Genomic DNA, 23,777 nt, shown 5'->3' with positions numbered 1-23,777 from the left:
CTACCGGATTATCAACATCCCCCACCAGAGTGATACATTTGTTACAGCTGATGAGCCTATACTGACACATCATTATCACCCAAAGTCCATAGTTTACATTACGGCTCATTCTTATACATTCTATGGATTTGGAAAAATGTATAATGGCATACATCCACAAGGATAGTATCATATAAATTATTTTTACTGCCCTAAAGATCCTCTGTGCTTCACCTGTTTATCCCCTTCCCTCCTCCCACCCCAATCCCTGGCAACCACTGGGTCTTCTTACTGTCTCCATAGTTTTACCTTTTTCAGAATGTCATATTGTTGGAATCATACAATATTTAGCCTTTTTATATTGGCTTCTTTCACTTAGTAATATGCGTTTAAGGTTCTTCCATGCCTTTTCATGGCTTGATAGTTCATTTCCTTTTAGGACTGAAAAATCTTCCATTGTGTGGTTATACTACAGTTTTGGATGCATTCACCTACTGAAGAACATCTTGGTTGCTTCCAAATTTTGGTAATTATGAGTAAAGCTGCTATAAACATTCATGTGCAGTTTTTTGTGTGGACATACATTTTCAACTTTTTTCATTAGACACCAAGGAGTACAATTGCTGGATCGCATGGTAAGAGGGTTTTGTTTTGTAAGAAACTGCCAAACTGCTGCATTCCCATCAGCAATGAATGAGATTTCCTGTTGCTCCACATTCTCACCAGTATTTGGTGTTTCAGTGTTCCGGATTTTGACCGTTCTAATAGCTGTACAGGGGTATCTCATTGTTTGTAGCTTGTCTTTTTACTCTGCTGATTGTATTCTTTGATGCACAAACGTTTTCAAGCTTGATGTCTCATTTGTCTATTTTTGCTTTTATTGTCATATGCAAGAAAACATTGCCAGATCCAACGTCATGAAGTTTTTCCCCTTGTAGAAGCTTTATAGCTTTGGATCTTAAGTTTAGGCTTTTATTCCATTTTGAGTTAATTTTTTATATAGTGTAAGGTAAGGGTCCATCTTCATTTCTTTGCATGTGGGCATCCGTCTTTCCCAGGACCACTTGTTGAGGAGACTATCCTTTTCCCATTGAGTGGTCTTGGCATCTTTGCTGAAGATCATTTGACCAAATACATGAAGGTTTATTTCTATGCTTTCTATTCTATTTCACAGGTTTATATGTCTTTATTCTAATACCAACTGTTTTGATTACTGTAGCTTTTAATGTGTTTTGAAGTCAGAAAGTGTGAGCTCTTCAACTTTGTTCTTCTCAAAATTGTTGTGACTATATATCACAGTTTTTTTGTTTTGACACAGAGCCTTACTTTGTCACCTACGCTGGAGTGCAGTGGTGCGAACATGGCTCACTGCAGCCTTAACCTCCTGGGCTCAAGCAGTCCTCCTGCCTCAGCCTCCTGAGTAGCTGGTACTATAGGCACGTGTTCCACCATGCCTAGCTGATAATAATGAGCAACCTCCTGGGCTTATGCGATCCTACTGCCTCAGCCTCCCAAAATATCACAATTTAAAATCAGATGTATAATTATTGTGACTACGTAAATGCTGCTCACTGGTTAGCTGAGAATGATTACATTTTTAAAAATATGTATGATTACATTTTTAAAAATATATAGCTTATTATTTTTCCTGGAGTTGATAGTTACCCTAATTTTTTCACTTGTTTAATTTGATTTAAACTTACTGGTAAGTGTTTCATCTACTATCCAATAAACTGTTCTCAGTGCAATTCTCCGTGAGTAAACCTATTACATATTTATCAGCCCAAGTCTCTTCCTGGGGATATCCCCTCTGGAGTCATTTATCCTTCTTTCTGATTAATCTGGGTTGCTCTCTAGTTCTGCAATCATCCTGAGAAGTTCTTTCACCTCTCCCCTGTAATAGATCCCCTGTTTGCTGGAACCCATGTCATTCTAACTTTGATACTGCACATTCTTTGATATCTTCCTAAGAAAGGGAATATGGGCATAATGTTTTTGAGAATCTGCATGTCTAAAAATCCTTATTCTACCCTCTTGCTTAAGTGACAATTTGGTATAGAAACTTAGACAGAGAATTATTTTGCCTAAGAACTTCAAAGGCAGTGCCTCATCTTTGAGCTTACAGGGTTGCTGTTGGGAAACTCAGCTTATAGTGTTCCTTGCAACTGCCTTCTGAAAGGCATTTTGCATCCACTCTGCCCCTTGAAGGACCTACCCATTCAGGACTCAGCTCAGGAGCCACCACCAACATGGAGTCCACCCAGTGAATGGTACCCTGGATGGAATTTGCTCTCCTCCTAATTGATGTAACCTTGTTCTCTATGCACTCTGTCCTTCATATGGCTCTGTGGGTGCTCAGAACTCCCCACTGCATCATCACTGTGACCAGGGTCATAGTGTCTCTCTTACATTTATCTGTGTTTGACAGAGGAGAAAGGCACTGAATTTGGAAGCCAAAGACCTTGGTATAGGCACCTGTTCTGCTGCTTATTAACGGCTTATTAATGTAGACCAGGGTTGCTCATCCTCAGCAACGTCACTGACATTTTGGGCCAGATCATCCTGTGCTGCTGGGGCTGTGCTGTGCATTGTAGGGTATTTAGCAGCATCCGTGGCTTCTTGCTGTAGATGCCAGTAGTACTTTCTTCCCTTGGATTTTGACAACCAAAAATGTCTCTGGACATTGACAGACATCCCCTGAGCAACAAAATTGTCCCTACCTCAGAACCACGCATTAGGCCAATCATGTCAGGAGTCTCAGTTTCCTCACAAACCTTACAGAGTTTTTGTAAGCACTAAATGTGATAGCACATATTGCCATAGTTATAAAATCTAAGTGGGCCGGGCACGGTGGCTCACGCCTGTAATCCCAGCACTTTGGGAGGCCGAGACGGGCGGATCACGAGGTCAGGAGATCGAGACCATCCTGGCTAACATGGTGAAACCCCATCTCTACTAAAAAATACAAAAAATTTTCAGGGCGTGGTGGTGGGTGCCTGTTGTCCCAGCTACTTGGGAGGCTGAGGCAGGAGAATGGCGTGAACCCGGGTGGTGGAGCTCCCAGTGAGCCGAGATCGCACCACTGCACTCCAGCCTAGGCGACAGAAAAAAAAATCTAAGTGGACATAAAACATTGATTATTTTTTAACTCTTCCAGTGCCTAGCAAGGTACTCACATAGTAGACCCATCTATGCTGAATGAGGGGAATAATGTTATTGACTGTAAATTTCTTACACTTTGATAGCAATTGCAAAGTATTAGGTACTCTTGTAAGAGCTCTACAACAATTAAATATTTTAAACCTCACCATGGCTATTATCCCCATTTTACAGATGAGGAAACTGAGGCAAGGAATGATCAGGTAACCGGCCCTAGGTTTCCCTTAGAAAGTGTCGAAACTGGTATTCAAACCCTGGCCATCTAGTTCGAGAGTGAGAGTCATTGCTCCCATAGGAGGCAAGGAGGAAAGTTCCCCTTGGCCCTTAAAGGCTCACTGAAAAATCAACATACAAACGGCAGATAAATTGTATTAGAGGCATAAAAATGTATTTAACATGTACACACAGGAGCCTTCAGAATGAGGACCCAAAAATTCAGGGGAAATTGTCCATTTTAATGCTTAGATTCAAAAGAGTGTGGACAGCCGTGTAGAAACATGATTAGACAAAAAGGGCATGATCTAATGCTGATTGCATGAGAAACCCAGCACAGCCTGTCTGTCTACGGTCTTCTTGGCCCTTCTGAGCTGAGCATTCCTGACTTCTGGGTATGAGGCAGGCCCCTCTCTGGAATCGAGTGTTAAGACCTACAGTCAACTAGGTCAGATAATTTCTTTATGGCCTGCTTTGACACAGAAAGGGGAGGAGGGGAAGGTTAGAGTAATATTTTTAAGTTTTATGGCTGGCTTTAGGGGTAGGAGGTTCTGGTTTCTACGACCTGCCTTGGGGGAAGAGGGATTCTAGTTTCTGTGGTTAGCCTCTGGGTAGGAGTTGAGGGGCCAGAGATAGGAGGGCAGGAAGAAGTCAGAAAAAAACTTTGTTCCTGAGGCCTTCCTTTTGGGGTATTGTTTTTTGAGCCCCAACACTGGTAACCATCATGTTTCCACTATGAGGTTTATAAGTTTAGATTGTGAACTTCCTGTGGGCTGCTGCTTATTAGAGCATACTCCTTGGCACCTGACACATCGTGGATATAATCTGCAAATGTTTTATTGACTGGGAACTCAATCTGCTCAGGTTCTTAAAAAAAATAAGCGATATCCCAATAATGGGATTGTACTTGTATAAAACATTTCCAAATTATTTTCACATATATGTTGCTTGTCCCCAGAGCCTTGTAAGATATATATGGTTTCCCTTGAGAGGAAATGAAGTCACAGAAGGAAAGTGACTTGTTCAAATAGGACATGCCAGAGCCCAGACGTGAACTGAAATTTCCTGGCTCCCATGGACATTTTCTCTGCCACAGAGAAGGGCATCTCTTCTGTCCTGGAGATTTTACTTCAGCTCGTAATGGATGGTTCCAGTATGTTGTTCACTAAGTAAGGGTGGGGTTGTCATGCACAGGACATGTCTTCAGAGCAAGTGGGGTTGGGAGCTGGAAATTGATGTGGGAACTACATGTAAGAATTTAAAACTCATGTTTTAAGAGAAAGTCTAAGAACTATGATTTTCCATTTGCACAACTTTCATATTTAGACCAGTAGTACTTCACCATGTTGACAAACACATTTCAGCTGGAACAGGTAATCTGACAAAAGCACTGGATATGCTGAGAAGTCTGACATATCTCTGGAGCAAATTGTTAGAGACAATAATTCAGGCTCATGACCCTTCAGTTTTCTGCTACTCCTTTCACCCAAGTCACCTGTTCCTTCCCTCATTTAGGCAATATATTTTGAGCTTCAGCTGTGTACTGGTGAACAAGACAGGAAAAAACATCTTGGTCCTCACTGGAGCTTGCATTCTTGGTGAGACAGGCTAGAATTTGATACTGTTGCCTGCACTCCTATCCCTGAAGCTCCCCTTGGGTCTGTCAGCTCTGCCTCCTGGTTTTCCTCCCCAAGGTGCCTTCTCCATCTCCTTTTGCTCTTCCTGCCTCTAAAATTGGCTTTCCTCAGGCCCTCTGCACTCATCTGCTCTCCCTCTGTACACCCACTTGGCTATTCCAGCTCAAGACTGGTCACCATGTCTCCATCTCCATGGCCAGCTGCCTTCATGGGCATTTTTAATTTCTTTTTTTCTTTTTTTTTTTTTTTTTTGAGACAAGAGTCTCACTATATTGCCCAGGCTGGTCCTAAACTTCTGGACTCAAGTGATTCTCCTCCCAGGTAACGGGGACTACAGTCATGAGCCACCATGCCCAGCCTTCCTGGGCATCTTTATGTGCAGAATCCACAGGTTCAAACTGAAGTGCCCACGCTGGAAGCTGCAACCCCTCCTGAGGCCTGATCCTCTTCCCAAGGTCCCTTTATCAGTACAAGGGAGCCCCATTGGTGCACACCTCAAGCAGAAGCCCAAAGCCATCCTTTTTTCTTTTGGGTCTTTGACATCCCTCCACTTATGCTTCCTGTCAGTGACCAAGTGAGGCTCATTATGCTTCCTAACTTCTCTCAACTCTGTGTCTTTCTAGTTGCCCCCGCAGGCACTGCTTGAGATATTTGATACTAAAACGAAAAAATGGGATATATTTTTTCTTTGCAAGAATGCTGTGGTTTTATAAATGAACATATTCTCTCCAGTTCCCTTGTGCTTTAGTCAGATACCTTCTGATACAGCTTAATTTTGTTACCTCAATACCAACAGGTGTTTTGTCATCTGGATAAACCCTCTGCATTGCTCCTTAGTGCCAAGCATTGGCCATAACATTAGAGTTGAGAGCCTCTAGGAGTCCCCAGGCAGAGTATCTTTTCCTAGAACTGTTAAGAAGCTGGTTAGCCTGGGCAACATAGTGAGACCCTGTCTCTACAGAAAATAAAAAATTAGCTGGGCATGGTGATGCACACCTGTAGTCCTAGCTACATAGGAGGCTGAGGTGGGAGGATTGCTTGAGCTCAGGAGGTTGAGGCTGCAGTGAGCCATGATTGTGCCACTGCACTCTAGCCTGGGCATCAGAGGGAAATCCTGTCTCAAAAAGCAAAACAACAAAAAAGCTGGTCCTTGGAATGTTTTACCAAAGTTTTTATCTTCTCCAAAAGGAAGTAGACAAAGATTGTTTGATACAAGTTGGTTAAGAAGAAAATTCAGTTTCATTCATAAAATTCATCTCCATTCGATACCTACCACTCTCCCCGAGTAATGAAGTTGAAATTTAGATTATTAAGCACAAACCCCAGGGCCTAAAGAGCTTGTTCATAGAAGGTGAGCCCCCAGAGTTCTCTGCAGAATGGCCAAGCAGAAAAATTCAGGAGGTGCAACAGGGCAGGTAGCTGGAGACCATATGGTGTGATATACTTCAGTTTAAAGAGGCAAGTCTACTTCTCTCTACAAATGTATGCCTGCATTTGTGTGAGCCAGGAGAACCACATGGGACACATGAGACTGTTAACTTTGGCTACCTAGCAAGGAAGATGATTAGCTTTTTTTTTTTCCTCTTTCCACCCCCCTCCCTTTTTTTTTTTTTAAACAGAGTCTCGCTCTTTTGCTCAGGCTGGTGTGCAGTGGTGCAATCTCGGCTCGCTGTAACCTCCACCTCCCGGGTTCAAGCGATTCTCCTGCCTCAGCCTCCTGAGTACCTGGGACTACAGGTGTGCACCACCATGCCCGGCTAATTTTTGTATTTTTGGTAGAGATGGGGTTTTGTCATATTACCCAGGCTGATTTCAAACTCCTGGCCTCAAGTGATCTGCCCACCTTGGCCTCCCAAAGTGCTGGGATCACAGGCATGAGCCACTGCATCCGGCCTGATTTTTTTCATTGTATTGTTTCAGTTATTAAAATAAGCATATATTAATTTTGTACTTTGTCAAATATAAAGTCAAGTTTAAAAATATGTGTTGAGTGCCTGTACCAGCAGTGGGCCAGGTGCTTGCCATATACTATCTGGTTGAAATCCTCAGCTCTGCCAAGCTGGTGCTCTTATCTCTGAGATGCCAATAAGGAAAGGGAGGTGCCAGGCAGAAAGTAACTTGCCCGTGACCAAAGCAGCAATAGGTGCTAGCCCTGGGAAGGAGCCGGCTTTGTGTAGTCCTGAGGCCCACATGTAGGACACTCCTGACCCTTGTTTCCAGCGCCTCCATAGTCCCTGCCCTTCCACCACTATGCTGACCACCCCTCAGTGCAGACAGAGAAAGAGGCTGTCTGCAGGGTGGGCCAAAGGGACTTTTCTCCTCCTCTGTCCTCGCCTCGTGCACACCATTCCCAGAGTTTTATCGCAAGTTCAGAAATTCCTGATGAAGGCGGTGTAATGTAGAAGGTATGAGCGTGGATGCAGGAGCCAGGTGCTCTGTTTCAAATGCCAACGATATTTACTAGCTCTGTGGTCTTGAGGAAATTACTTTATCTCTGTGCATCATATCATCACCTCTCAAATGAGGATTAAATAATAGTAGCTACCTCATTAGGTTATTTAAGCACTAACTGAATCAATATATGCAAACTGCTTAGAACAGTGCTCAGCACATAGTCAGGGTCAAATGTAGTAGGCACTGAGGGGATTCTGAGAATGCAACAATGCTAAGAGCTGTGGTCCAAGGCCATTCATTGTCCTCATCTGAAAAATGAGGATAATCTCGACTTCATGAGATTGCCGTCAAGACTAAATGAAGGCTGGGTGCGGTGGCTCAAGTCTGTAATCCCAGCACTTTGGGAGGCCAAGGCTGGTGGATCTCTTGAGGCCAGGAATTCCAGACTAGTGAAACTCCATCTCTACAGAAAATACAAAAATTAGTCGGGTGTGGTGGTGCACACCTGTAATCCCAGCTACTTAGGAGCCTGAAGCAGGAGAATTGCTTGAATCCAGGAGGCGGAAGCTGCAGTAATCCAAGATAGTGCCACTGTACTCCAGCTTGGGCCACAGAGCAAGACCCTGTCTCAAAAAAAAAAAAAAAAAAAAAAAAAGGCTAAATGAGATGACAAAGTGTTTAGCTCAATGTCCAACATTTAATAAAACTATCAGCTTTTTGGAGTAGAAGTTGAGAAGCTGATTCTAAAATTTATATGAAATGCAAGAGACCTAGAATAGCCAAAGCAACATTGAACAACAAAGTTGAAGGACTTTTGCTACCTGATTTCCAGACATACTAGTATCTTCCAGGCTTACTAGAAGGGTCAAAATTATAGGGACAGAAAATAGATCAGTGATTGCTAAGGGCTGGAGATGGTGGGAAATGATTGACTGCAAAGGAGCAGGAGGGAATTTTGGGTGGGGCATGAAAATCTTCCATATTTTGTTTGTGGGGTTGGCCGTATACATTTATCCAACCATATGAAAGTGCATACTTTAAAAAAGTGAATTTTGTTGAATGGAAATTATACCTCAAGAAACTTGATTTTTTTTTTAAAGATAACTCTCCTGAGTATAATTGTTACAGATGAGGAAACAGAAGCTTCGGGAGGCTGAATAAGTCCTTTGTAGGTTGCTTGTGGTTCCTGTGGGGGTTTTGCATCGTGTTGTCTCCCCATGCTGGTAACTACTGTACTCCAGTATAAACTTTCAACTTTTAAAAAGGGAAATGCAAAGAGTTCCACTGTAGTAAAGTAGTAACTTTCCCCAGCGTGAGCACCTGATGGTGTTTGCAGAAATGAAGAGGATGACTGGCTGGTAAATATTTTCTGGCAGCCATTTTCAAGGGAACGCTGCAAGTCAATAAATGGTATACATTCATGGCCTCAAGAAACACAGTGAGAACAGCCTCTGCACTGGGGGACTCTCCTGCTGCCACTTGCTGGGCTTCCTGCTCTGAAACCTGTTTCCAGTTTCGACAAAACCTCACTTCCACGTGGGGTTTGTGACACTGGTGTCCCAAGGCAGGGGAGCAGTGGAAAGGAAGGATCTTTCATGGTGGTCATTTGCTTTTTTTTTGGTTTGTGTTTAATGTTAGGACTTACCAGAATGGTGTAGCCTGAACTCATGTTTGCCGGCCTGCTGGTTCCTAGTCATTTGCTTTAAGTTGTCACTCCCCAGGACGTGGGGGAAATTGACACTTACAAGGTGGTTGGTCAGGTAAAACTCTTCACTTGGGAGAATGTGTTGTATATAGCATGCTCCTGCCAGAGGACCCCATACACTTATTTTAATTGGAGTAGGTAATGGTTCTACTACAGAAGGCACAAAGTTTGCCTAGTCCTCCTCCCGTGCTGCCCCCACCACTTAGTGTTTCCCTCCCTGAAGGCACCTGTTTTACCTGCTTCTTACATTGTTCCTGAGATACTTACGTACATACATGCAAGTAGATGTAGCTCTGTGTGTTTCCCCATTTTATACAAATTGTGGGATACTATATTCTCCTTCTTCATTTTAATTGGCTTAACCAATCCCCTATTGATGGGCATTTAGATTATGTTAATCTCCTGCCCTTACAAAGCATGCTGCAGTGACTCTGTTCGGAGGTTTTATTGCACAGTACGATTATATTTGTGGGATAGATTTCTCTAAGTGGTACTTCTGAGTCAGAGCATGCATCCCCTTGCAATTTTGACAGCTAGAGCTAAATTGCTCTGCAAAGAGGTTGTGCCAGTCTACACTCCACCAGCAGTGTGTGAGGGGCCCGATGGGACTGACCTTTAAACACATGATGCCAGTGGTACCCTGGGCTCTGTCTGCTGCCTCTCCTGGCCCTTCACCATCTGAGCTCATCTTACCTTTCTAGCCTTCTCTCCAGGAGCTCTCTGCTAAGGTGCATTTGGCCTGTGTGGCCTCGGTTCCTCTTCACTTCAGCATGCGTTTCGTAGAATTTTCTCTGGATTGAGTCTGGGGCCAGCTGCCTGGGAATCAAAGGGAAAAGTGGGGGAGTGGCTGATGGGAGGGGAATAGAAGAGGGGATCTCCACACCTCTCCTCCCCTTCCCCATCCCCCGTTCCCAAATGGAAAACGGAGTTCCCTCCCAAGACACCTGGGTCTTTTATTCTGACCCCAAGTACCCCAGTGTGTTCTCACATCCAGAGCAAGGGCAGGAGCCCATGCAGGGCTGCTGTAGTGCTTGGTTCTGCTCTGAGTTAGCACATCCACACACTGTGTGGAGCAGGTGTCTCTTCACTGAAACAAACAGGGCATTGAGAGTATATAGTTACATGGCAGGTCAAACAGAAAATCTGCTTGTGTTCTACAATAGCTAGAAGCATAACCCTGTGGGAAGAAAATCTCAACTGGGAAAACTTAGGCTTTTATAGTTTATCATAAAAAAACCTCTGGGGAAAATTGACATATGGTGCTAATTCTGAGAAAGTTATAAAATGAACATATGTTAACATTTTATTTAACTCATTAATTAAAGAGGAAACTAGTAAGATGTTACAACTGTTTTGAAGGAGAATTGTCAGGCCAGGCCCAGACAATTAAAAAAAAATTTTTTTTGTAGAGATGGTGGGGGTGGAGTCTTGCTATATTAATTGACCAAGCTGGTCTTGAACTCCTTGCCTCAAGAGATCCACCTCAGCCTGCCAAAGAGCTGGGTCCACAGGTACGCACCACCATGCCAGGCTTTTTTTTACTTTTTGTCAAAATGGGGTCTTGCCATGCTGCCCATGCTGTCTTGAACTCCTGGGCTCAAGCAGTCTTCCCACTTCAGCCTCCCAAAGTGCTGCGATTACAGGTATGAGCCACCGCGCCCAGCCCCGTTTTAATTATTTTTCAACTGTTCAATCCAGTGGCAGTAATTGCATTCACACAGTTGTGTGATTATCACCACCATCCATTTCCAGATCTTTTTTCATCTTCCCAAACTGTAACTTTATACCTATTAAACACTAACTCCCCTCTTCTCCCTCTCACCCAGCCCCTGCCAGCCACCATTCCACTTTCTGTCTCTATGAATTTGTCATCCATTTTAAAGTCTTTCACAATTTTTCCTTACCAAGAGTAGAGGCAATGAATCACATTTACCGTCTTTTCAACCCTGCCCAAGTTATTAGCCTCCTTGAGCCTTCATTTCCTGTCTGTAAAATCAGCACAACAGCACTTACCTCAAGGATATGTGGTGAGGATTATATGAGGTAATCCATGCAAAGTGCTTAGAACAGTGTAATTAAGGATGTAGAAAGAGCTCAATGGATGGGAGTTGTTATTATCATGAAGACCATCTCCCCACCTGAGGCAGCTGTCCTCAGAGGCACAGAAGTCAGTGGTTCTCAGTGTTGACGTCACATGTGACCCCCTTTAGAGCCTTAAATACTGATGCCCAGGCCCACACCTAGAGGCTATGGTTTAGTTGGTCTGGGTTATGGCCTGGGCTTGGGATTTTTCAGAGCAGCAAGACAGAGAACCTCTCACTGCTCTTGGTATTTCCTCCTGAGGTTTCAGAGCCTTCCATGCAGGGCAGGACAACACTGTCCATTGAGCATTGGGCCAAGACAGTGGTTAGACATCTGGAAGTTGTGCTGCTCTTTGTAGAATACCATGAAATATTGATATTCTAAATGCCATGATTCAAACTAGAGACCGTTTTACTAGCAGGAAAGAAATGTCTCAAATATGGGAAGGCAAATGTATGCTGTGAATTGTTGTGTGGCTTGTCTATGAAACGACACATGAAAAATTACTGGGTCAATAATATGAGTCTTAAGTGTTAACTTACTGTGATGAGGATGGTAATTAGGCATGCGCCACAGCGACTCATGTTTCTAGCAAAGGTAGGTAGGTGTCCCTAGGAGATGCTCTTCGGAGGAAAGAGAGGCAGCGCCTCAGATGAGAGGGATAATGGAAGATTGGTGTGGCAGGTCAGACACGCTGTAATTGAGGAGAACAAGCCTCAGAACTTTGGGGATGGGCCCCCAAAGCTAACTCAGTCATCCAGTCATCTTAGGAGAGGCTTTTAGGCTGCTGTTAAAGAATCTAGGTAAGAGTTCGTCCTGAATCTCTTGGCTGCTCTCTCCTGCCCCTCACTGCCTATGCCGAAGTGCAATGTCTTTTCCTCCTGCCCTCTGTAAAGGCCCACCTTATTTACAGTGGTTCTCAGTGGCAGTGAAGGCAGGCCCTGTTTGCTGCCTGCTTCTCTCCTCAACTCTAGGTAGGCTTGGTGGGAGTTTGGGCCCAGAGGCCCCGCCAACCCCTGAGTGTTCAATCAGCAAGCCATCCACCATCTGCCACCACCGTGATTTGTCCATATTGTATCCTGTTGCCTTAGCAGTCTGCACTTAAAAGTAAATCTAACTACATAGCTGAGTGCTTTATAACCCAGATTATGTGCTAGTAAAACTCCCTGGAAACATATATTTAGTAGGTCCTAACCACTCTAGACGAGACATTATAATATTGTGGCACAGCTGGGTGTCAGCGTTTAAAAATCCTCCCTAAATACCTGTATCTTTCCTGAATAAAATGCACTGGAGGATTACTGGTTTCCAGGCCAGTAATCAGCATGTTGTGAGGCTTGCATGGGTGATTCTCCACCTCCACACACTGGTAGTGCTGTGAAATGAAAAAGCCAAAGAGGAAAGAAGCTCTCAAAGCCACTGAGCTGCCCACTTGGGCCTCTGCTCAGAAGCCAGTGCGTCTATTGGTGAATTCCCTGAGGCCCTCTTAGTAGTTGTCTTCTTTTTCTTTTCTTTCTTTTAAGTTATAATGACTTAGGTTTCACAAAATAAATTAAGCCAGGAACTTGTCGGGACACTGAAAATTCTTTCTCAGCAGGCCAGTCAGTTTGTTTCTAGTGAGAGTGGGCTGTTATATGTTTCCTTGTTCTAAGCCAATAATTTAGGGTACGTGGGTGAATAGGTAGCAGCTCTACCTAGTCTGCTTTTAGCCAATTGATTGAGCAATGTGTAAGAATTATAAACCATGATCAAGTGAAATTTATTCCAAGTATGCAAGACTGGGTCAACATCAGTGTAATCTACCATATCAACAAGTGCCTTAGCTCAGGCTGCTATAACAAAATACCACATATTGAATGGCTTAAACAACAGACACTTATTTTTCACAGTTTTGTAGGATGGGAAGTCTAAGATCAAGGTGCCTACAGATTCACTTCCTGGTGAGTGCTCTCTTCCTGGTTTGTAGATAGATGGCTGACTTCTCTCTGTGTGGCAGAGAGAGGGGTCTCTAGTCTCTCTTCCTCTCCTTATAGGGACACTAATCTTATTGGGGCCCTTCCCTCATTTCCTTATCCAAACCTAATTACCTTCCAAAGGAACCCATCTCCAAATATCAACATGTTGCAAGTCAGTGCTTCAACATATCAATTTTAGGGAGAAACAAGCATTTAGTCCATAACCAGCTAAACAAGAAAAATCATCTGATCATATTAACAGGTACAGAAAAGGAATTTGACAAAACCAAACATCCATTTGGGAAAAGAACTCTCAGAAAACCAGAAATTGAGGAAAACTTTCTCAACATGATAAAGAACATCTAAAAAAAACCAAGAGCTAACATCATATTTGGTGGTGAGAGACTGAATGTTTTCCTGCTATGATAAGGAACAAGACAGGGATGTCTGCTCATTCACTACAGTGCTGGAAGTTCTAGCCACCACAGTAAGGCAAGAAGAACGTGAGGAATTTAATCCCCAAAAAAGTCCTAGACATGGATGGTGGTGGTGGTTGCACATCATCATGAATATACTTAATGCCACTGAATTATACACTTAAAAATTGTTAAAATGGTAGATTTCATGTATATGCGTATTCGACCACAAATTTATAAATCACAAAAAAAAAAAATGGACCCAAGAAGAAGCAGAAAACTTAGTCTAATTAGCATAGGAAATATTGGAAACACGATTAAAGATGCAACTTTTAGAAAGTACTAGGCCCAGCCAGGTGTGGTGGCTCACACCTGTAATCCCCGCACTCTGGGAGGCCAAGGCAGGTGGATCACTTGAGGCCAGGAGTTCCAGACCAGCCTGGCCAATATGGCGAAACCCCATCTGTAAAAAAAATACAAAAATTAACCGAATTTGGTGACGTGTGCCTGTAGTCCCAGCTACTCAGGAGGCTGAGGCAGAATTGCTTGAACCCGGGAGGCAGAGGTTGCAGTGAGCTGAGATCGCACCACTGCACTCCAGCCTGGGTGACAGAGTGAGAGTCCGTCTCAAAAAACAAAAACAAAAAAAACAAAAAAAAAGAACTAGGGCCAAATGGTTTCATGGTCCTGTTTTATATTTCATCAACAACAAAAAATCCAGTATTATTTAAATTATTGTAAAGCACAGAACAAAATAGAAAGCTGTACTTTTTCACGTAGTCAGCACAACCTTAATGTCAAAAACAGATAAATAAGAACAAGAAACACCAATCTCAATTATGAATATTGATTTTTAAAATTATTTATAACATTACCTAATAGAATGCAGCATTTATGAGAATAATAATACAGTGTGACCAGGTGGGTTCCAGGAATGCAAAGACGGTTCCATAATTCATTAAACCAACAAATTAAAAAGACAAAAACACATGATTATATTAACAGTTGCTGAAAAGGCAGTGATTCTTGTTTTCTGGTTTTTGTTAGAAACCATAAGAGAAGCAAGAACAGTCCTTATATCCAACCCATAGTTCATCGTGCATTGGCCTACCATGCTGTGCTCTGTCAGTGTCAACCCATTGAAAAATGTAGTCTGGCCGGGCGTAGTGGCTCACATCTGTAATCCCAGCACTTTGGGAGGCCGAGGTGGGCAGATCACAAGGTCAAGAGTTTGAGACCAGCCTGGCCAACATGGTGAAACCCCATCTCTACTAAGAATACAAAAGTTAGCTTGGCGTGGTGGCACATGCCTGTAATCCCAACTACTCGGGAGACTGAGGCAGGGGAATCATTTGAACCCGGGAGGTGGAGGTTGCAGTGAGCTGAGATCGTGCCACTGCACTCTAGCCTGGGCGACAGAGCAAGACTGTCTTGGGGGAAAAAAAAATGTAGTCTGGGCCACCACCTGTGAGGAGTGTGTGGGCCATTAACTGATGCCTTACCACTCAACCACTCAGGGACAAGTATACTGTAGAAGCTGATGGAATCCTTAATAGCCAGTTTAGTTGCCTGAAATATTTTGGTCCTTCTTGCTGGTGGATCTTTCTAGAAGTCAGCCCAACCCTAGCAATTACTGAGTTACCTCAAAAGGAATTCTTGTCTGGGCACAGTGGCTCATGCCTAAAATCCTAGCACTTTGGGAGGCTGAGGTGGGTGGATTACTTGAGGTCAGGAGTTCAAAACCAGCTTGGCCAACAGGTGAAACCCTGTCTCTACTAAAAATACAAAAAAAATTAGCCGGGCATGGTGGTGGGCACCTGTAATCTCAGCTACCTGGGAGGCTGAGGCAGAAGAATCTCTTGAACCTGGGAGGCATAGGTTGCAGTGAGTTGAAATCATGCCACTGCACTCCAGCCTGGGCGACACAGTGAGACTCCGTCTCAGAAAAAAAAAAGGCCAGTCACAGTGGCTCACGCCTGTAATCCCAACACTTTGGGAGGCTGAGGCAGGTGGATCACGAGGTCAAGAGATTGAGACCATCCTGGCCAACATGGTGAAATCCCGTCTCTACTAAAAATACAAAAATTAGCCGAGCACGGTGGCACACGCCTGTAGTCCCAGCTACTTGGGAGGCTGAGGCAAGAGAATCGCTTGAACCCGGGAGGTGGAGGTTGCAGAGAGCTGGGATCACGCCACTGTACTCCAGCCTGGTGACAGAGCGAGACTTTGTCTCAAATAACAAACAAAAAAGGAATTCTCTTATCAATTAAACCCAATTGTTAGGAATAACTGATTCCTAACAATATACATTTCAAATCACCTCTCCATATCATTTATGATTATTATTATTTTACAGGACCATCCTAATACTTCCATCCTTGTGTGATGGGACTGTTGGCCCCCAGTGCAGGAATTACCATCTGCCCCCATTACATTTTGTCTTTTTAAAATTGGCCTATTTCAATCTGAGATTGTTTTGGATCCTGATTTGTGTCAGCCAGGGAATTTATTCCCTTGCCATTTCTTGTCACCTATTGTCTGATTAAGATATGATGTATCACTCATGTAAGTAGACAAGTAGATAAAATACATTTGCAACAAGGAAAGAAAACTCTGAAAGCTTCTTAAACTGTAAATTGTTTTTAAATGTAAAGTTTTATTTTCTTTGATCGATGGTACTTTTTCAGTTTTTTTCTTGAATGTGTTCCATGTTTTCTTGAATGTCTTCATAACTCTGTCTTCATTGAATCATAAGCCTGAGAAGGACTTTGAACTTTTCTGACCCAAATTTACACCATTCCAGGCTGTTGAAGCTCTCAGGGAACACCATCTGTGATAAAAAGGACCCTTGAGACACTTAGAAAAGTTGGTGGGGTCTTCCACTATTTAAAATCTAAACGAGGAGCCAAGTGACCAGAATTCCAGCTATTGCAGTTCTGCCAAAAATAAGATTGGAGACATTGAGATTTCATTTCACCTCTTCAGCCAAATGAAACTCTCAAAGACTCTTCCCATTCTGAACATTATGTTTGTAAAATATGTGCCACTCTTATTTTAGTAGTGTTACAACTTTCTTGCCTCCTACTACTTCTCTCTTAATGCGACGGATAATATAGGCAGACTGACTCAAAAGACTTGACTCAAAAAAGACTGCATGACCCTGATCCAGTTTCTCATGGGTCTCCTGAAGAAGCTTTATGAAATGATTACACTAATTAAACCTATATTCTTCCCATTACACCATTTCTTCTTGTGTGGGTCACATCGTGCAGCTGCCCTCCTTGTTATAGTCCCTAGTTAAGATGGTTAAATTGTTTTATTGTTTGAGCCAATGAGTCTCAATTCCTTTATACGACCTTTCCCTACTCCCTTCCTTCAGAGTTTCTGCCCTTTTATTCCTTTGACTTCTGCCCCAGGTCTCCTTTTGACTCTGGTCGTATCTGGTCATAAGAATATCATTGAGACCAAGCACGGTGGCTCACGCCTGTAATTCCAGCATTTTGGGAGGCCGAGACAGGTGGATCACCTGAGGTCAGGAGTTCAAGACTAGCCTGGCCAACATGGTGAAACACCATCTCGACTAAAAATACAAAATTAGCTGGGTGTGGTGGCGCACACCTCTAGTCCCATTTGCCTCCCAGCTAAGGCAGGAGAATCGCTTGAACCCAGGAGGAGGAGGCTACAGTGAGCTGAGATTGTGCCACTGCACTCCAGTCTGGGTAAGACAGAGCGAGACTCTGTCTCAAAAAAAAATGGTATTCCAGGAATGGCTAAGCACCACACCTTTCCTTCTCACTTTTCAGGTGCATTCTGTCGGGCCAGGCCTTGTCCAGGCCTACTCTGTTAGACTTGTCATTCGTGGACAGGTACGATTGGTCTGAAAGGCCTGCCCTTTAGTAAGTAGGGTCCAAGATACTGAAGCAGGAGCGAGGAGCTGGGACCCAACCTGCCTCCTGGCTGGAGTGATGATGGACCAGGGTCATGGCCCTGGGCTCCCAGGCCCCATGCAGTCAGTGGCAGAGGCAGTTGACTGGCTTGTTTCTGTAGGTTGTAGTTCTCAAATGGCCCTGTTTCGCCTCCCTCCAAGGGTCCTGGCCCCTCCTAGGGAGGGATTTCTACGTAATGCCTTGGTCTACCGGGAGAGTCCAGGAAGGAGGCTGAACGCCAGTCTGACACCTGCTGGGAACGAAAACACCTCCACTTCCTTTCAGGGTTTCTTTTAAGCCAATTACCTTTGGCTGCGCTCCCTTGTCATCCTCACTGGTGGGAGATCATTATCTTAACGGGAATCCTCCTCCTGGAAGGTTCCCACTCCCAAGTGGGAGTTGGTCTCTTCAGAGTGAATAGCAGGGACCGTTTCATTCTGGGCATCATTGTGATCACTTGTTCCATGTAATTTATGGCTTGCCTGCTGGAATCGGAGTCATTCTGATGTTCCCATGCAGCAGTTATGCTGGAGTTAGATCCACAGGGCTCAGCCTGCCTGAACAAATCACCATCCCAGGCCAGTGCCTCAGTGGTGTTGACAGTGGGGACACGTTTTTGTGGTTGTTGCTTCGCAACATCTCAAGACCCTTTGATTCAGTTCCCTGGAAGCGAGGCCCTGAGTCTGTGCCTCTTCCTGATTGGATCAGACGGAGATGCAGGAAGTCGGGGTGGATACTGCCTCTTCTCCTCACCCCTGCCGGCCTCAGATGGCCCAGCCTGATACCAGGGCCCCTTGGAGGAACAGCACCTTTAAAGGGTTGAAGGCAGTGGTTCGTAACCTCCAACCACACCTGGAGATGCACTGAAAACGACTGGATAAAAATGATAATAGTTGTATTGGGTTGTAGAATTATAAAGGATATTCTTTTCCATATTTTTAGTAATGTCATTACATTGCTTATATACTCTGAAGATCTGGGAAGCTGTAGGTTGCGGCAAGGTAGTATTTTAGGCGTTTTATGTTGATAGGCTGACGAGAGCATCAACAAGAATGTGAAAGAGGTATGGCCCTTGCTGGAGCAGGCCTGAAGGGCAGGTTTAGCCTAAGGGCCTGCAGCTGTTCAGGGAGGGTTTATCCTGGCCCCTCCTCATCCCATCCTGTGGTTCTCAACCAGGTCACACATTAGAGTCACCTGGGGAGGCTGTATAAAAACTGCCTGGGCCTCACCACAGCGAGTTGATCAGAGACTCTGGAGGGAGAGGCTTACTCACCAATAGAGAGAGAGGACAACAGACCAACCTCCCCAGGAGAGCCATATGCAGAGAAAATAGAAAACATCTCATTGTCCTTGAGATTCTAAAAAAAATCAGGTTATTTTTAAACAAACCCCAGAGGTTAGTGGCTGGGCTAAGGTAAAACACCCAAGAACTTAGGAGCTTCCTAGGGGTGAGACATGAAGCCCCTGCTCTGCCAGGGAAGAATTTTGCTCCTACCCTCACCCCCAACACAACCAGTGCAGCGCACAGAGTGGTGGGGAAAGCAGGCAGCTGGGCTCAGATGGCTTAAGGGGTGAATCCAGACTCCATTTACCTGCTGTATAACTTAGAACAAGTGACAGAATCTGCCATGCCTCAGTTTCCTTATCTATAAAATGGGCTCGATAATAGTGTCCACCTCATAGGATAATTGGGAGGATAGAATTACCGAACATGTGTAAAATTCTTAACATAGTGCCTTCTACACGATAAATGGACCCAAGCGTTCAATAAATTCTGGCCGCTGCTGTCTCTTGCTCTGCTCGATTATTGGTCTTGCTGGGCTCACCAGGGCCTAGGTTGAGTTAAGCCAAACTGATCTTTGAGGATAACTGGGGTAGGACTCAGGGCAAATTGATGCTTTAAAAATTCTTCCTTTTTTTTTCCTTTTCTTTTTCCAGAGAGAGGGTCTTATTCTGTCGCCCAGGCTGAAGTGCAATGGTGCAATTGCAGCTCACTGCAGCCTTGATTTCCCGGGCTCAATCCATCCACCCTCCTCAGCCTCCTGAGTAGCTGGGACTACAGGCCCACAAAACGATGCTCAGCTAATTTTTGTGTTTTTGGTAGAGATGGGGTTTTGCCATATTGCCCAGGCTATAGAACTCCTGGGCTCAAGTGGTCCACCCGCCTTGGCCTCCCAAAGTGCTGGGATTACAGGCGTGAACGACCTTGCCTGGCCCAAACTTCTTATCATTCATAATACATGGCCTTTTTTCCTGTTCCCATTTCTTTCAGCGGCCAGTTCTAGGGGCACGGAAATGGAAATGAGAGCAGTTGCATCCTTAAGTCTAAGTCATTCAAAGCTGCCTCTAAGGATCAATTTTTATTTGCTCCCTTACCCTTAGAGGGGTTCCAGCCTTTCCCATTAGTCAGACATGCCTGGGGGCATTCCTGTGTGCTGGATAGGGGCAACCTCTTCTCCAAAGGGCTCTATTTTTGTTGCTATTTACTACAGAATGTTCTGGAAAACCAAGTACATGTCTGCTGCTTTCTTGCTTTTCTCCTTTGGCAGGTGGTGTGTGTTTAAGAGGGTGGGTCTTGTGCTAGGAAAGCCCCGGGGACCAAGGAAACAGCTTCAGCTTCTATAGGAAACCTGTTACTGCCTTTGCTATTGCTGTACTTTAACCAGAGGCCAGAAAAGGAGCCAAGCATGAGCAGGGAACACAGCCCCTCCTCAGAAAAACTCCTGTGCCATTGTTGTAGCTCAGCTCCTGAAGCTCTCAGGATGTCACACCACCTTGCTGACAGGAAGCCTGAGTGCTGTGGGAGGCCAGGAGCATTGCTAGAGAATCAGGGAAGTCACAGTTTGGAGAACGGTGTTCTCAGTGAAGAACGCCCTTCCAAGAAGAGACACAGAGACTGGGAACCACAGTTTACATTTCAAAAATGGAAGTGGACAAGCGGGCCAGGACTGGCTCATGGGAACCTGGACCCTCCAGCCATAGTCCTTCTGGTTGGAAGAGATCCAACTCTTCACCCAGATCCATTTGACATTGGAAATATCTCACTGGTCTTTGCGAAGGCAAAGGTGTGGGGGTGTCAAAGAGGAGAGGGAACCGTTGGGGTGTACTCTGGGGTGGGGGCTAAGGACAGCTGGAGGGAAGGGAAACCCATGCTGGATGGTGGATGTTACCTCGTCCTTATTTCAAGCCTGTGGAGTGGGCAGTGGCGGTTATTCCTGTTTTACAGATGAGAAAACAGGCTTAGTTTAGGGGATTAAGCGCCAAATGACACAGGTGTTATTGGTCAGAGCTGGGATTCAAACTAAGCTCTGATGCCTCTGGCCTTTCGTGTCTCCACTGGTGGTTCTTTGTTGACTTTAGATTAAAAAGGTGTCTCCAATCTAGGCCTATCCTGTTTGTAATTTAGAATTTCTAAAGTGCCCTCCCAGAAGTGATCTTCTTTGAACCCGTCTTCATCCTTTTGGGCTTCTTTAACAAGGTAACATAGAGTAAGTAGTTTAAACAACAGACATTTTCTCCTCGTGGTTCTGGGAGCTGGGAATTCCATGGTCAGAGAACCAGGAGGTACTCGGGCATCTGGGATCCCAAGCACGGCAGGAGGATCTCTTGAGACACAAAAAAGAACCCCTTGCCAGGCACGTGGCTCACACCTGTAATCTCAGCACTTTGGGAGGCTGAGGCAGGAGGATCACTTGAGGTCAGGAGTTCAAGACCAGCCTGGCCAACATGGTGAAACCCGTCTCTACTAAAAATACAAAAATTAGCTGGGCATGGGGCACACACCTGTAGTCCCAGCCACTTGTGAGGCTGAGGTGAGAGGATTGCTTGAACCTAGAAGGCGGCAGTTGCAGTGAGCCAAGATCATGCCACTGCACTCCAGCCTGGATAACAAAGCAAGATGCCATCTCAATTTTTAAAGTACTCCTGGGTCTGTTGGCCCCTTTCCAGCCTCCCTAGGCAGCTTTTCTTCATGCTGGTGTGTATTTTCCAGCTACCCAGAAGCACTTGTGTCCCACCATGCTGTCACCTCTCTCATAGCACACACCTCTCTGTCCTCATGTGATGAACCCCCCTTTGTTTCAGAATGTCTTAGGAAACTTTGTGAAGGGCACTTTACTCAATGTCAGGAAGTCCTTGACAAGGATATGTGGTGACAGATGGAACTGAGGACCAGGCCCAGCCAGTGGAACCTGGTCATGCCACTCTATCTGATCAGCTATGATTTCATTGGAAGAACTGAGATGGGGAGCACACGGCTGAGCACAGTCACCACCAGAGAAAGGTCACTCTTCATCTCAGACACTGTCTTTTTACGAAGGCTTTTTATAGCCCACTTTTTTTGGGGAGTGATTAAAGTAAGCTCTGACCTCTTTCCTGAATCATTCTAGTGCTTTGGTCACATTTCATGGGGAGAAATTAAGATCCCTTATTGTTTGTTATCTCTGTTTTCCTCCATGGCTCATGGCTCATTACCTGTGACAAACTAGTGCTTTCTTCAAATCATAAATGTGTATCCTGCTAGAGTATCAATAAAGGCCTTTGGGAAGACCTTAGGGGTGTGCTTCAGCATGGGTGGGGCCATGGTTCAATGATGTTTGAATGTTTCTTCACAGTAAAACTTGTAGGGGAAAGCAAAGGAAACATGTTTGCTTTAGAATTGGAAGAATTGGGAGTTTGGCAGGGCAGTTCTCTAGATAGAAGCTGATTCACATCAAAAAGTGTTATTTCTTCTGGATGTCACCCTTGATGTGGCACCTTGGAAGCCAACATGCTTAGGGCAGTTAAAGCGAATCGTCTTCTCTATGACCCAGCAACAGGGCTAAGAAGCCTACTCAGGTGCACATACTAATGTGTTCTGCAACCTCCTGGCAATAGCCTGGGTGCCCATCAGGAGGAGGATGAATAAATAATTAATAAGTGAAGCAGAACTACATGAACAACGTGAAAAAAAATCTCAAAAATATAAGGTTAGACAAAAAAAAAAATGCCAATTTATATTGTGTAGTTGAAAACTATTAGGCTGGGCACAGTGGCTAATGACTTCAATCACAGTACTTCGGGAGGCCAAGGTGGGCAGATCACTTGAGCCCAGGAGTTCAAGACCAGCCTAAGCAACATAGCGAAACCCCATCTCTACAAAAAGTAGAAAAAATTGGCTGAGCATGGTGACGCATGCCTGTGGTCCCAGGTACTTGGGACACTGAGGTGGGAGGATTGCTTGAGCCAAGAGGCTGAAGCTGCTGTGAGCCATGATCATGCCACTACACTCCAGCCTGAGCAGCAGAGTGAGACCCTGTCTCAAAGAAAAAAAAAAACCTATTTATGTAAGGTTTGAAACAAGCAGCACAATGTTTATATATATTGTCTGTGGCTACACACATGTAGTAAAAAATATAATGAAAAGCAAAGGAATGATGAATATCAAATCTGAGAGAGTGGTCACCTCTGGGAATGGAAGAGAAATGAGACCTGGGAGTTGTTCACAAAGAATGTCATTGATTTATCTTTTTTCCTGAAATAGTTGGTGGCTATGTGAAGTTTAGAATATTACTTACATTTTTTAGTGGTTGAAATACTTCATAATTTTAGTTTAGTGTTTTTGTTTGTTTGTTTTTTAAGGCAGGGTCTTGCTCTGTTGCCCAGGCTGAAGTGCAGTGGTACAGTCACAACTCACTGCAGCCTCAACCTCCTGGGCTCAGGTGATCCTCCCACCTCAGCCTCCTAGGTAGCCGGGACTATAAGCACATGCCACTATGCCCAGCTAATTTTAAAAAAAGAAAAATTTTTTGTAGAGATGGAGTCTCACTGTGTTGCCCAGGTTGGTCTCAGACTCCTGGCATCAAGTGATCCTCCCACTTCAGCCTCCCAAAATGCTGGGATTACAGGTGTGAGCTACCACACCCAGAGTAGAATTTGTTTTTAAAAAGAGGAAGAACCGGCCAGTCATGGTGGCTCATGCCTGTAATCCCAGAACTCAAGGCAGGTGGATCATTTGAGGTCAGGAGTTCAAGACCAGCCTGGCCAACATGGTGAAACCCTGTCTACTGGAAATATAAAAATTAGCTAGGTGATAGTGACGTGTGCCTGTAATTCCAGCTACTTGGGAGGCTGAGGCAGGAAAAGTCACTTGAGCCTGGGAAGCAGAGGTTGTGGTGAGCCGAGATGGTGTCACCGCACTGCAGTCTGGGCGAGAGTCAGACTGTGTCTCAAAAAAAAAAAAAAAGAGGAAGAACCTTTCCTAATCAGTTCAATCAACAGTTTTAATTTTCAGGTGTTACTAACTGGACTCTTCTGGAGCTGATGACCATGAC

The 23,777-nt window shown here is 44.5% G+C and overlaps 1 protein-coding gene across 5 annotated transcripts in view; it reads left to right on the top strand.

Annotated features, from left to right (window-relative positions):
• The window catches only part of ANKRD6 (ankyrin repeat domain 6), a 205,803-nt gene that overhangs the window by 142,250 nt on the left and 39,776 nt on the right, over window positions 1–23,777 (top strand). The window lies entirely within an intron of this gene.

Source organism: Chlorocebus sabaeus, chromosome 13 (genome assembly GCF_047675955.1).
Source record: "Chlorocebus sabaeus isolate Y175 chromosome 13, mChlSab1.0.hap1, whole genome shotgun sequence".
Lineage (NCBI taxonomy): Eukaryota > Metazoa > Chordata > Mammalia > Primates > Cercopithecidae > Chlorocebus > Chlorocebus sabaeus.
This window is presented reverse-complemented; position numbering and strand designations above follow the sequence as displayed.